This window comes from Schistocerca gregaria, chromosome 1 (assembly GCF_023897955.1).
Source record: "Schistocerca gregaria isolate iqSchGreg1 chromosome 1, iqSchGreg1.2, whole genome shotgun sequence".
In the NCBI taxonomy this organism is placed as follows: domain Eukaryota; kingdom Metazoa; phylum Arthropoda; class Insecta; order Orthoptera; family Acrididae; genus Schistocerca; species Schistocerca gregaria.
In genome coordinates, this window is record NC_064920.1 from 185,911,893 (window position 1) to 185,926,862 (window position 14,970).

Here is a 14,970-nt window from a genome sequence, read left to right on the forward strand (position 1 = left end):
CGGGTTCGAGTCCCGGTCGGGGCACACATTTTCATCTGTCCCCGTTGAGGTATGTCAAAGCCTGTAAGCAGCTAAGGGTGTTCATTTCATTGTAATTTCATTCTAACGAGCTGCATGATCACCAATCGTATCAATTCTTTCCGATATGTCCGAAAGAACAGATACCATCTTAGTATATATATAGTTAAGGCTCACCGGCCACTTGACCATCTTCTTCTTCTGTGCAGATGCACAAACAGTGCCCGAACTCTAACGGGAATCGGCAACGCGCCGCGAGTAACGAGTATAATGGGCGGGAGCACTACGAATGTAGTGTGGGACAATACGTTGAGAATGTGGGTTTCGCGGGAGGCGTGTCAGAGATATATCCCTGCTGTCACAGTATCCTCTGTGGCTCAGACAGTCTGGCTTTAGCTGTCGCAGCGGTCACACGCTCCTCAAGCTTGCTCCGTGAACGATCAGTGTTTACACCAGAGTTTTCGTGTTTCGTGATCGTTTATTGGCGTTTTTGCACGTGAATTAAGCGTTATCAGTTGAGCATTTGGTCTTCGTTCGTGTCGTCTTTCTACGTAGTGCTGTTGGGATTTCGGCGTTGTCCGAGATTTCTTCGCTGCAGAACACCATGGCAAACTCCGTGAGAAAAAACACCGTGATTTTCACCTTCGACAAGTACACCAGTCTAGTACACCCCTCTGCACTTGAAATACACGACTGGATTACCGAGGTAATTGGCCTTCATTCTGAATCTGTTCATACCATGCAGCTAGACGCTGATGAATACTGCATTTTTGTAAAGTTTAACGATTCCTTGAGTGTAGACCGCTTTCTGGCAAAATTTGGTTATGGAACGTAATTTATACACCGTGATGGTACTAAAAGTACTGTCAAACACCGGAATTCCGAGTCTGTAATTAGGAATGTTAGGGTTTTGAATATTCCCATAGAAGTAGACAACTCGAAAATTAAAGATGTCCTTTCAAAGTATGGGGTTGTCAGGCAAATAGTCAACGCAAGGTGGGCTTCGCATTTCAAGCTGCAGTGCTTTAACGGCATTCGCTCCGTGGAGATGGAAGTGAAGGCAAACATTCCCTCCCGCATCTTTGTTGACGGGCACAAGGCGCATGTTATGTACTCGGAGCAAACCCCTACATGTCATGTATGTAACGAGTCTGGTCACCTCCGTCAGGACTGCCCTCGCCGTGTTTTTGTGCTAACAAATAACCTTACGCAACGCCGGAAATTAACACTCAACGATTTGATGCCAGCCAGTAATACAACAGACCCGGCGGCTGCCGTGGATCCTGTTACTACCTCTGAAAATGTTTCACTTAATGTTAATCACTTTCCGCCTTTAAAACCTGCATTAACTGCTGAAATTCCGTCCCGTGACGGCGAGATTCCCACTAAAAAGCGTCCTCTAGAGGACACTGAAAAAAATGTTGATGAGGACTCTTCGTGTGAAACACCCGCTGCCAGGAGGCCGAAGCCCAGTCCTGAAGATCTGTTGGAAGTGGAAAAAGGAGGTGGAATGTAGGTCGAAGTGGCTCACATTTCCCCACGAGGACTTATACCGCCACGAACAGATAGTGAACAGCTGGTAGTGACCTTTCACGGAAATGTGACCCTGAGCCTGAGGTCACGCCTGCAATAGCCGCATCAATTGCACAGCCCATACAGTGCTGACTCCGAAGCGCAACGCCGCGCCGAAGGAGGGAACAAACAAGCATCACCGCCTCGACAGCAAGACAACACAACAGACACCACGCCGGACCCAAATATTGACGACTCGCAAGCCACGGCCGTTGCCCCATACAGCAACCGCCGGCGGCAGCGACCGAAACCGGATCTTGCTGTCACGCGTCATCAAGCGAAAGCCACACCAGAGAAAAAAGACATCAAGGAAAAGAATATTAAATATGAAGTCATCAGGGCCCACACTGACGAGGAGAAAGAGAAGGGCCACAGTGACTTATAGCCATGCATTGTCAGGATTTCAGGATACTTTTCTTCTCAAGCTCTTTGTTTAAACGCAGTGCAAATTTTTGTAGGAAGTTAGTACATGTAATGGGCACACAGTTTGTAAAGATCATGCCTTGTAGGGAAGCACGTTTCTGCTATAATCATACCGATCCTCATCCCAAATAGCTTCTTCTGGTATGTCTGTGATGCAAGCTTATAGCATTACTACTATTAACATAAATAAAATACAGTCACCCTTGAAATTGGGAGCACTAAAAGAATTCTTGTACCAGTCCGGGACAGATATCGCGTTGCTACAAGATGTTGCGATAACGGAATTTCGGATCCCAGGCTTTTTTGAAATTGTTAATGTTTCTACGGAAGCCAATATCGGTACAGCCATTCTTATAAGGGAAGGCATTCCGGTGACTGAAATCGAACGACTAAAATCAGGAAGAGCCATAGGCATAAAAATTTTCGATGTGACAGTGCTTAACCTTTACGCGCCATCAGGAAATTCCCACAAATTGGATCGTGCGAAGTTTTTTCAAGATGAACTGATTTATTTATTGAGGAAAAATCCCTGTTCTCTTATATTAGGTGGAGATTTTAACTGTGTTTTAAACCAGAAAGATCAACAACTCGCCACAGTTAAAAATGTTAGTAAGTGATCTACACCTTAAGGATGTGTGGGAACTTCAGCACCCGACGTCAGTCGGGTTCACGTATATAACCAGCCACTCCCGCGGCAGACTAGATAGAATTTACGTGTCATCAAATTTGCAAAATTATTTATTAAACGTTGAAACTATTCCCGTGTATTTTAGCGATCACAGTACACTTTTAACTTGCTTTGATTTAAGTGTACAGCCAACCCGTCGATTCAGAGGCCAATGGAATTTGAATATCTCTGTTTTAACTGACGAAGAACTGGAACAAGAAATAGTAGCGTGGACTATGTGCCTCCACACAGTAGACAAGCACCCAACAGTCATTGACTGGTAAACTAGGAGGGCTAAATCGAGGCTGCGGAACGTTGTCATGCAGTATAGTGCAGCGAGGCTCAGGGAGTTGAGGAATACAATGGAGCTTTATTATAAAGTTTTAAGAGACTTATATCAACAGGCCCATGATGACGTAATTCGTCTGAATGATATCAAAAAAATCAAAGCCAAGTTATTAAGCATTAAACGGCAACAGATGGAGGGACTCAAAATTAAATCGAAAGCCACATCAGTCGTAGCAGATTAAACAGCTTCTCTGTATCACTTGGTGCGGCATGTTAAAAACAGACGTATAACTTTAATTGATGAAGTCCAGACGCATACTGGTACGAGGCTCACACGCCAGAAAGAAATACTGGACGAAGTCCACGGGTTCTATGAAACCTTATATGCGCCTACCACAGTGGAAGATGCAGCTCTCGAGGACTTTCTCACTATTTTAGGCCCACAGTTGTCGGGAACAGACAGCGCTGACATCCTGTCACCTATTACTAAAGATGAAGTGTATGAGGCAGTGCGTAACTCACCTCTCAAAAAATCTCCGGGACTTGATGGCCTCCCTGTGGAGTTTTATGCCTGCTACTGATCTATTATTGGGGACTAGATCACTTCCATTGCAAATGGGAAAACCGGTCCCTGCAGAGTTTAAGGAAAGTAAAATAGTACTGATTCCTAAGAGTAAAGGCAAAACCAACTTAAACAATTTTCGGCCTCTTTCGCTACTAAATTCTGATTACAAAATAATTTCGCGTATTATTAACAAAAGACTCTCTGCCTTTTCCAACAAAATATTGAGTCATCATCAATCTTGTTCTCAGACCAGAACGATATTCGAAAGTCTATCTGCATACAGAGACGTCATTGCAATTACCTCAGTGACAATTATAAAATGTGCGTTAATCTTTATAGATTTCAACCAAGCTTTTGACCGCGTTAGTCATAGATACCTCTTTGCGACGCTGTCAAGAATGGCTTTCCACCCCCAGATTGTGAACATGCTAAGGAATATTGCAATACGTGTAAATGCGAAAACAGCAACCAATGGCCAAACATCTAAACCCATACAGATAAGGCGAGGGGTTCCACAGGGCAGTCCCTTATCTATGTTTTTATTTTCCGTATCTTTAGAGCCCTTCCTCCGCACTGTCCACGCAACATTAGGAGGCATAACATTGAGTGGTGAGAAAACTGTCATACGAGCTCATGCTGATGACGTGGGCGTTGCAATAGGACATAAGGAGGAGACAGTTACACTGTAAAGAGAAATCCAAAGGTATTGTCTTGCGTCGGGAGCGACAGCACATGAAAACAAAAGTCAAATATTGAATCTACGCGGCCTAGATCGCCTTCGACTGGCATAAAACTTTGGTAATAACCTTAATGGCATGTCCGATGAGGATGGCTGCTTTTAACTGGACGGAAACTAGGAGGAAAGTTCATGGTGCTGTAATGGAGAATATCCATCGAACTATGGACCTGGTGCAAAAAGTCAGATTCATCAACTCCTGCGTTTTGTCTAAAGCGTATTAACTGAGCAGGTACTTCCAATCCCTAAACTAGTAGCGAAAGGGATCATGTCCACTGTTACCAATTATTTATGGCAAGGAGACATATTCAGGGTTGGTGCGACTACCGTTAAACTGGATGACAGAAACGGGGGCCTCGGTTTGGTGGATATTCGCAATAAAGCGTCTGCTCTGTTCCTCAAACGGACTTTCCATATACTCAGAGAACTTCCACAATGTATAACCGCAAAGCTCTTTGAGGCTGTGACACCCCATAGCCTGCAAGCACCGATTGATGTGCGAAGGATTAATGGCCGTCTGCAGTATGTGAGGAACTTTTTCCTCTAAGCAAGTTATCTTAGTGACGAAATCAGAAGCAAACACGTATCACAGCGCGCGACCTCATACTTGAAAGGAAGTTAAATGAGGGTAGATACAAAATCGAAACGAAGTTCCCAAATTGTGACTGGAAAGCTGTATGGCGGAACATCAACTATGCCGGGCTATCTACAGACGCTATTTCCGCATGGTACAAAACAGTTAATAATGTCATCAGCACCAACGAGAGACTATATGGTATCGGTTTAAACCAGACACACCTTTGTGGAAAATGCAATCTGGTGGACACACTCAGCCACAGATTCACCTGTGGTGGCAATGTGCATAACAATAAATCGCCTTTCTCACCAGATTCTCTACGGAATATATAACGCCATCGCTCCTCCTGAGACCAGACATGACATACTTTCCGAAATTAAAAACCAGCGCCATTAGCTGGTTACTGGGAAAATACGTTAGTTATGTCGTCCACACACTTGGGTCGGACAACGAGATAGAATTCTGCGTTTACATGAAGTATGAATATGCAAAAATCAGCACGTATCGCAACCACAAGAACCACTACGGAAACATGCTGAAGATCATTTTTGAAAGAATGGGTGTTGGTTAAATATGTGGAACCACTACAACACCTTGAACGAGAACGAACAGAAGCAAATTAAAAGTCACTTGGTTTCTTATTATTATTTACTATTATCTTGCTTCCGAAACTCCTTTTTTTTCAGAACACTTTGTTCAAAATTACTCGTGTTCGACTTCCAAAGTATTTGTGTGATTCGAGAAGAATTGTTTTTTTTTTTATCAGTGTTCAGTTTCTACTCAGAGAAGAGGTTTCTTCGTCTTTCTTACACCGTAGAATGAGAATATTGTGTTAAGATTTCTGCACACTTAGTGCTATGACCCAACAGGGGACATGAAAAAAGGGGTGGGAGGGGTTTGGGCCTCGACGCACCGGCGGTGCCGTGAAGAGACCCCACTGCTAGTGCGGCGTGTACCACGCCCTGACCATCCTAAAAATACAAAATAAATAAATAAATAATAAAAAAAGAAAAGAAAAGTGGTTTATAAAAAATTGGATTGCTGAAAAAAGGATGGATGAAAAAAGTGGATAGAGAAAAAAGCGGTTCTAGGCGCTACAATCTGGAACCGTGAGAAAACAAAAAAAAACAAAAAACAAAAAAAGATGGATAGAGCGTCTGCCGTGTAAGCAGCAGATCCCGGGTTCGAGTCCCGGTCGGGGCACACATTTTCATCTGTCGCCGTTGACGTATGTCAACGCCTGTAAGCAGCTAAGGGTGTTCATTTCATTGTAATTTCATTATTATTTTTATATTTTTGGGACTCAAAGGCTTAAATTACGATACGAACTGGCCTAAGTAATGCAATCCGATTGAACTGTACAACAAATGGTTTGTCAGCTGCCTTTAACTGAAAGCAACGAACTCACCGAAATTAACTAAAAGTGACAACTACACTAGAACTGGCGTACACGTTTTTTTTTTCCAGGACGACCTACAAAACAAATTTCTCTATTTGCAAGCCTTTAATTAGAATGAACCGTTAAATTATTTTCGCCAAGCTGATTACATACATTTATATTAGTAGGATTTCACCGGACGGCGGTCATTCCGCTGCCAAGCTAAATTCCCCGGCACGTTTGTGGCAGCCTCGCGTGAATTAACCACTCGACCTGCGACGGCGCAAAGTTTCGAGGGCTAGACATCAACCCGGCTGCAGAAACATTCTGCTCCCTCTCACGTAGCCCTCGAGTGAGCATCGTAACGGCGGGCTAAGAGAAATGAAGTCGCGTGCCGAATCGCTTCTCCCGCGCGCTCCTCGTGGGCGGAATAGGAAGCAGCGCGCACCTCTCACCTCTCCGGGCACAAATACAGCCGTCAATGGCGACGCAGAGCAACCACCGCCCCATCCCAACTGCCTCACTTCACAGTGGCGCAGCGCTTCGGAAAACTTCACACTCCTGCTAAGGTGCCTACATCTACATCTGCATGATTACTCTGCAATTCACATTTAAGTACTTGGCAGAGGGTTCATCGAACCACAATCATACTATCTCCCTACCATTCTACTCCAGAACAGCGCGCGGGAAAAACGAACACCTAAACCTTTCTGATCGAGCTCTGACTTCTCTTATTTTATTTTGATGATCATTCCTACCTATGCCCTTTTTTCCACCCTTTCGATGTCCTCTGTCAATCCCACCTGGTAAGGATCCCACAACGCGGTAATATTCTAAAAGAGGTCGAACGTTGCATCTTCTAAGTGTCCTGCCAATGAAGCGAAGCCTTTGGCTCGCCTTCCCCACAATATTATCTATGTGGTCTAACCAACTGAAGTTGTTCGTAATTTTTACACCCTGGTACTTAGTTGAACTGACAGCCTTGAGAATTGTACTATTTATCAAGTAATCGAATTCCAACGGATTTCTTTTGGAACTCATGTGGATCACCTCACACTTTTCGTTATTTAGCGTCAACTGCCACCTGCCACACCATACATCAATCTTTTCTAAATCGCTTTGCAACTGATACGGGTCTTCGGATGACCTTACTAGATGGTAAATTACAGCATTACACCTAAGAGAACTGCTCAGATTGTCACCCAGGTCATTAGTGTTAGTGGATGAAAGGCAAAATTTAGGGACAGATGTAGCCAGACATGCGCTACCGACCTTATACAGGCTTCTGCCGTCTACTTTTTATTGACCTCCCCCCCCCCCCCCCCCTCCCAGTACAAAATGCCCATTGTTTTTATCTTAACTACCTAGCAGAAAGCAGGGTATTTCATACCTACCACAAACCTTAGAACTTGAAAATGTTATCTTTTTCGCAAATGACACATGACTGAGTGCAACAGTTTGTAGAGATATCAAATAGGATGTTCATACAGGTTCAGTCATAGGTAAACTGGTAGGTGGTAGACTGTGGTTCGTTGCTCGGATATTGAGAAAACTCAATAAGTCTACAAAAGCTTTCATACAAATCATTTGTGCATCTCATTTTATAATATTACTCAGCTGTGAGGAACACATACCTAACAGTAGTAATGGAGAATGCTGAACTTATACAGATATGAGGAGCACCAATGGTCACAGGTTTTTCGCACTCTGAAGAGAGTGACACGCAGATGTTGAAAAACCTGAGTTGGTGGACCCTTGAAGACAGACGAAAATTATCCTGTTATAGCCTACTTACAAAATTTCAACAACCATGATTAAGTGAATAATGTAGCAATACTCTTCGGCTCACTAGCGGTCGCAAGTGTACACACAACTGAGAAATAAACTCTTAGGCAAATGCGAGTCGACTGGTACAGGAGTCCCTGGAAAACATAAAGGTAATGAACAGGCAGAGAGAGAGAGACATCATAAAAGATTATAAGACGCAGCGAAAAGATTTCTTAACGGAAATGGTTCTGTTCGCGTAAGAACTGTTGCGAGTATTGTTTTAAATAAGTAAGAATGTGAAGCTGTTCAAGTGTATTCACATGGCATTTGTTTTCGGAGTGCATTTCCTTAGGATTCTTCCAATGAATCTCAGTCTGGCATCTGCTTTACCGACGATTAATTTTATATGGTCATTCCATTTAAAATCACTCCTAATGCCTACTCCCTGATAATTTATGGAATTAACTGCTTCCAGTTGCTGATCTGCTATAGTGTAGCTAAATGATAAAGGATCTTCCTTTCTATGTATTCGCAGCACATTACACGTGTCTACATTGAGATTAAATTGCCATTCCCTGCACCATGCGCCAATTCGCTGCAGATCCTCCTGCATTTCAGTAAAATTTTCTATTGTTACAACTTTTCGGTATACTACAGCATCATCCGCATAAAACCTCAGTGAACTTCCGACGTTATCGCAAGCTCATTTCTGTAAATTGTGAATAGCAACGATCCTACAACACTCCCCTGCGGCACACCTGAAATCACTCTTACTTTGGAAGACTTCTCTCCATTGAGAATGACATGCTGCGTTCTGTTATCTAGGAACTCTTCAATCCAATCACACCATTGCTCTTACTTTGTTCATTAAACGACAGTGGGGAACTTTATCAAACGCCTTGCGGAAGTCGAGAAGCACGGCATCTACCCGGGAACCCGTATCTGTGGCCCTCTGAGTCTCGCGGACGAACAGCGCGAGTTGGGTTTCACACGATCGTCTTTCTCGAAACCCATGCTGATTCCGACAGACTACATTTCTAGTCTCCGGAAAAGTCATTATACTCGAACATAATTCTACAACTGATCGACGTTAGAGATATAGGTCTATAGTTCTGCACATCTGTTCGACGTCCCTTCTTGGAAACGGGGATGACCTGTTCCCTTATCCTATCTTTTGGAACGCTACGCTCTTCTAGAGACCTACGGTACACCGCTCTTTGTCCATCTTCTCCTCTTTCCTTTCCTTTCTCTCCCATCTAGCCGTTCATCTCCTTCTCTTCCCTTTGGGTCCATTTCCCCCTCCTACTCTCTCTCTCTGTCCATCTTGCCCCCATCTCTGTCTGTATCCATTTCTTCGTTTCCCCCTCTCGGTCTGTCCATATCCTCCTACCCCCTTCTCACACCGCATTATCATCTCTTTCCCAAAACCGCTACGAGGTTGATAGTTCTATCACCAACAGTACTTATACAGTACGGATAGTAAATGATGTGTGTATCTAGTTTGGCTGAAATCGATCCAGGGGTTTTGGAGGAGCTTTTTACTCGTGGCTTTGCCGGCGTACGCATACGTCACATATATTTCGCATGTATTTATATTATTTCACCCGTACTTGTACACATCGTTCACCTATACCTCAGCGGGTTTCGCCCTGAAGTTTCGTTTTCACGCAACTCCATCTTTATGACGTCATACGCCCTGTGATGGGTGTCGCACAATGGTATAATTTTGCACGTACATCCATCGGTATATGTTGATGCTCTCTGCGAAATGAGATGCGAACAGAACTGGTAATAAAGCAGTAATAAATTCAAACGTCATGCACGATGCGGCAGTTTTTCAACATGTCAGTGTTTATGGCGTCATATCTCCTTAAGTACGTCTCGTAGAATGATATATTTTTGCAGTTCAAGTATATTCAGTAGTATACGTGAATACCACGTGCGAAATGTGTTCCAAATAGAGTTAGCAGTAACGAAATAATAAATGAAAAAGTCATGCCTGAGAAGACAGTTCTATTGCATGAACGGCGAAAACGTAGTAAGCGACAAACTACCGGGTGGTTATGTTTATAGTGCAGCTGTTCACAGAAATCCAGTGTGAGCTGTAATTATCTTATGGCAGCGAAACTTTGTAGATATGCTCATGCGTTAATGCGGAACCGATTTACGGTGGAAAAAATTAGTCCCAATTTTCACCACTAGATGCAAATCTGCGATGTACAGTACCTCTTCGACGTCTCTGGTGCTTATATTGTACAAATTGCGTGAGCGGCGGTTAATAATATGCCTTTCTCACTTGTTCGGCCTTTTCTGCCCACGTCCCGTACCTAATCCATTGCACGAGGAAACGTTTATATTCGTCTTTCTTCTATTCACAGCGCCGGATATACACCTGTTGGGGAAATTTGGAACTAAATTTTTTCCAGCATAAATCTGTCCGCATTAACGCATTAGCATACCTACCAAGTTTCGCTGCCGTAAGATAATTACAGCTCACACTGGATCTCCGTGAGTAGCTGAAACATACACTACTGGCCACTAAAATTGCTACACCAAATGAAAATGCAGATGATAAAAGGGTAAATGTTGGACAAATACACTCCTGGAAATTGAAATAAGAACACCGTGAATTCATTGTCCCAGGAAGGGGAAACTTTATTGACACATTCCTGGGGTCAGATACATCACATGATCACACTGACAGAACCACAGGCACATAGACACAGGCAACAGAGCATGCACAATGTCGGCACTAGTACAGTGTATATCCACCTTTCGCAGCAATGCAGGCTGCTATTCTCCCATGAAGACGATCGTAGAGATGCTGGATGTAGTCCTGTGGAACAGCTTGCCATGCCATTTCCACCTGGCGCCTCAGTTGGACCAGCGTTCGTGCTGGACGTGCAGACCGCGTGAGACGACGCTTCATCCAGTCCCAAACATGCTCAATGGGGGACAGATCCGGAGATCTTGCTGACCAGGGTAGTTGACTTACACCTTCTAGAGCACGTTGGGTGGCACGGGATACATGCGGACGTGCATTGTCCTGTTGGAACAGCAAGTTCCCTTGCCGGTCTAGGAATGGTAGAACGATGGGTTCGATGACGGTTTGCATGTACCGCGCACTATTCAGTGTCCCCTCGACGATCACCAGAGGTGTACGGCCAGTGTAGGAGATCGCTCCCCACACCATGATGCCGGGTGTTGGCCCTGTGTGCCTCGGTCGTATTCAGTCCTGATTATGGCGTTCACCTGCACGGCGCCAAACACGCATACGACCATCATTGGCACCAAGGCAGAAGCGACTCTCATCGCTGAAGACGACACGTCTCCATTCGTCCCTCCATTCACGCCTGTCGCGACACCACTGGAGGCGGGCTGCACGATGTTGGGGCGTGAGCGGAAGACGGCCTAACGGTGTGCGGGACCGTAGCCCAGCTTCATGGAGACGGTTGCGAATGGTCCTCGCCGATACCCCAGGAGCAACAATGTCCCTAATTTGCTGGGAAGTGGCGGTGCGTTCCCCTACGGCACTGCGTAGGATCCTACAGTCTTGGCGTGCATCCGTGCGTCGCTGCGGTCCGGTCCCAGGTCGACGGGCACGTGCACCTTCCGCCGACCACTGGCGACAACATCGATGTACTGTGGAGACCTCACGCCCCACGTGTTGAGCAATTCGGCGGTACGTCCACCCAGCCTCCCGCATGCCCACTATACGCCCTCGCTCAAAGTCCGTCAATTGCACATACGGTTCACGTCCACGCTGTCGCGGCAAGCTACCAGTGTTAAAGACTGCGATGGAGCTCCGTATGCCACGGCAAACTGGCTGACACTGACGGCGGCGGTGCACAAATGCTGCGCAGCTAGCGCCATTCGACAGCCAACACCGCGGTTCCTGGTGTGTCCGCTGTGCCGTGCGTGTGGTCATTGCTTGTACAGCCCTCTCGCAGTGTCCGGAGTAAGTATGGTGGGTCTGACACACCGGTGTCAATGTGTTCTTTTTTCCATATCCAGGAGTGTATATTATACTACAACTGACATGTGATTACGTTTTCACGCAATTTGGGTGCGTAGATCCTGAGAAATCAGTACCCAGAACCACCATCTCTGGCCGCAATAACGACCTTGATACGCCTGGGGATTGATTCAAATAGAGCTTGGATGGCGTGTACAGGTACAGCTGCCCATGCAGCTTCAACACGATACCACAGTTCATCAAGACTAGTGACTGACGTATTGTGACGAGCCATTTGCTCGGCCACCATTGACCAGACGTCTTCAATTGGTGAGAGGTCTGGAGAAAGTGCTGGCCAGGGCAGCACTCGAACATTTTCTAAATCCAGAAAGGCCCGTTCAGGACCTACAATATGCGGTCGTGCATTATCCTGCTGAAATGTAGGGTTTCGCAGGGATCGAATGAAGGGTAGAACCACGGGTCGTAACACATCTCAAATATAACGTCCACTGTTCAAAGTGCCGTCATTGTGAACAAGAGGTGACCAAGACGTGTAACCAATGGCACCCCATACCATCACGCCGGGTGATACTCCAGTATGGCGATGACAAATACACGCATCCAATGTGCGTTCACCGCGATGTCGCCAAACACGGATGCGACTATCATGATGCTGTAAACAGAACCTGGATTCATCCAAAAAAATGACGTTTTGCCATTCGTGCACCCAGGTTCGTCGTTGAGTACACCATCGCAGGCGCTCCTGTCTGTGATGCAGCGTCAAGGGTAACCGCAGCCATGGTCACCGAGCTGATACTCCATGCTGCTGCAAACGTCGTCGAACTGTTCGTGCAGATGGTTGTTGCCTTGCAAACGTCCCCATCTGTTGACTCAGGGATCCAGACGTGGCTGCACAATCCGTTATAGCCATGCGGATAAGATGCCTGTCATCTCGACTGCTAGTGATACGAGGCCGTTGGGATCCAGCACGGCGTTGTTCCGTATTACCCTCCTGAACCCACCGATTCCTTATTCTGCTAACAGTCATTGGATCTCGACCAACGCGAGCAGCAATGTCGCGATACGATAAATCGTAATCGTGATAGGCTACAATCCGACCTTTATCAAAGTCGGAAACGTGATAGTACGTATTTCTCCTCCTTACACGAGGCATCACGACAACGTTTCACCAGGTAACGCCGGTCAACTGCTGTTTATGTATGTGATATCGGTTGGAATCTTTCCTCCCGTCACCACGTTGTAGGTGTTGCCACCGGCGCCAACTTTGTGTGAATGCTGTGGAAAGCTAATCACTTGCGCATCACAGCATCTTCTTCCTGTCGGTTAAATTTCGCGTCTGTAGCACGTCATATTCGTGGTGTAAACAATTTTAATGGCCAGTAGTGTAGTCATAACTGCCCAGTATCATCCTTTCATCGGTTTTGTGGGGGGTGTCAGTGAGGAAATGTCCTGTAAAGTTACATGCTGGCCAAGAAGTACTCTCCATTCTCAAATAGCTGATGCTGGCTATATGCGCGTCATGAGCTACAACGCTTTTTTACCTACACTACAACGCCTTGGAGTTGTAGGTCAGTGTTAAATCCGCACTGATTCTTTCCCAACAATAAGTGCTATATGAACCAAGTTTTGTTAAAATCGAGCCAGCGCTTTAGGAGGAGATGTGGAACATACATACCGTTATGCCCTTTTGTAATATGTGTGGATTCTACGTGCTCACACGGATTGAGTCCACCATTTGTTTTGTGTGTTAATACTCGTGCAACTAACAGCACCATCATCCGTTCAACAGCGACGCTGGCCCCGTTTTTTTTAATGTACTTCCGGGTAAAATGGCGATAGTTGGTCTTTGCGCTGCAGCGGGAACGAAGGCGGCTTTTCAAGCCGCGGCGAGCTGCTTGTGTACACAGGGCGCGGCTTTGCGTGAGAGCGGCTGTGTGTGGAAGCCCCGCCGGCCGGCGACACGAACGGCTCGCCTCGTCTTCCTCAGTACCCGGCGCACAAGCTAGCCGCCAAAAATACTCCACTTTGCCCAGGAAAAGCGTTCAAAATCTATCGCTTCGTTGCGGGCCGAAGAAGAGCATTAACCTCTGTTGCTGTTGTGGTCTTCAGTCTTCTGTATCGAAGATATTGTTGACTGCGCTGATTGCTCTTATATTTTTTAACTTTACACCTAACACATACAGAATTGCAACCCAAACTTCTACAGTAACTCTAATCATAAGTATGGAGAAAGGTCAGCGCTCCTTTGGGGGTGGATAATAATTTGGCCTTTGCATTTCAGTGAAGAAAAAATGAGAAAAAAAGAGTACGAAATAGCTAGGTTCCCACTCTGGCACATGAAGAACACTCCACCATACATTGTATGGTGGTTTTCAAAGTACAGACATTGTTGTTGTTATTGTCTTCAGTCCAGAGATTGGTTTCATGTAACTCTCCATGCTGCTCTATCATGTGCAAGTTTCTACATCTCCGAGTAACTACTGCAGCCTACATCTTTCTTAATCTGCTTACTGTACTCATCTCTTGGTCTCCCTCTTCGATTTTTACCCTCCACGCTTCCCTCCACTACTAAATTGGTGATCCCTTCATGCCTCAGAACGTTTCCTACCGACAGATCCCTTCTTCTAGTCAAGTGGTACCAAAAATTGCTCTTCTCCCAAATTCTATTCAGTACCTCCTCATTAATTACCTCATCTACCAATCTAATCTTCAGCATTCTTGTGTAGCACCACATTTCCAAAGCTTATATTTCTTCTTACCTATACTATTTATCGTCCATGTTCCACTTCCATACGTGGCTACATATATATACTTTCAGAAAAGACTTTCTGACACTTCAAGTCTACACTCGATGTTAACAAATTTCTCTTCATCAGAAACAGTTTATTTGCCATAGCCAGTCTACATCTTATATCCTCTCTACTTCGACCATTATCAGTTATTTTGCTCCTCAAATAGTGAAACTCATCTACTACTTTAAGTGTTTCATTTCCTAATCTAATT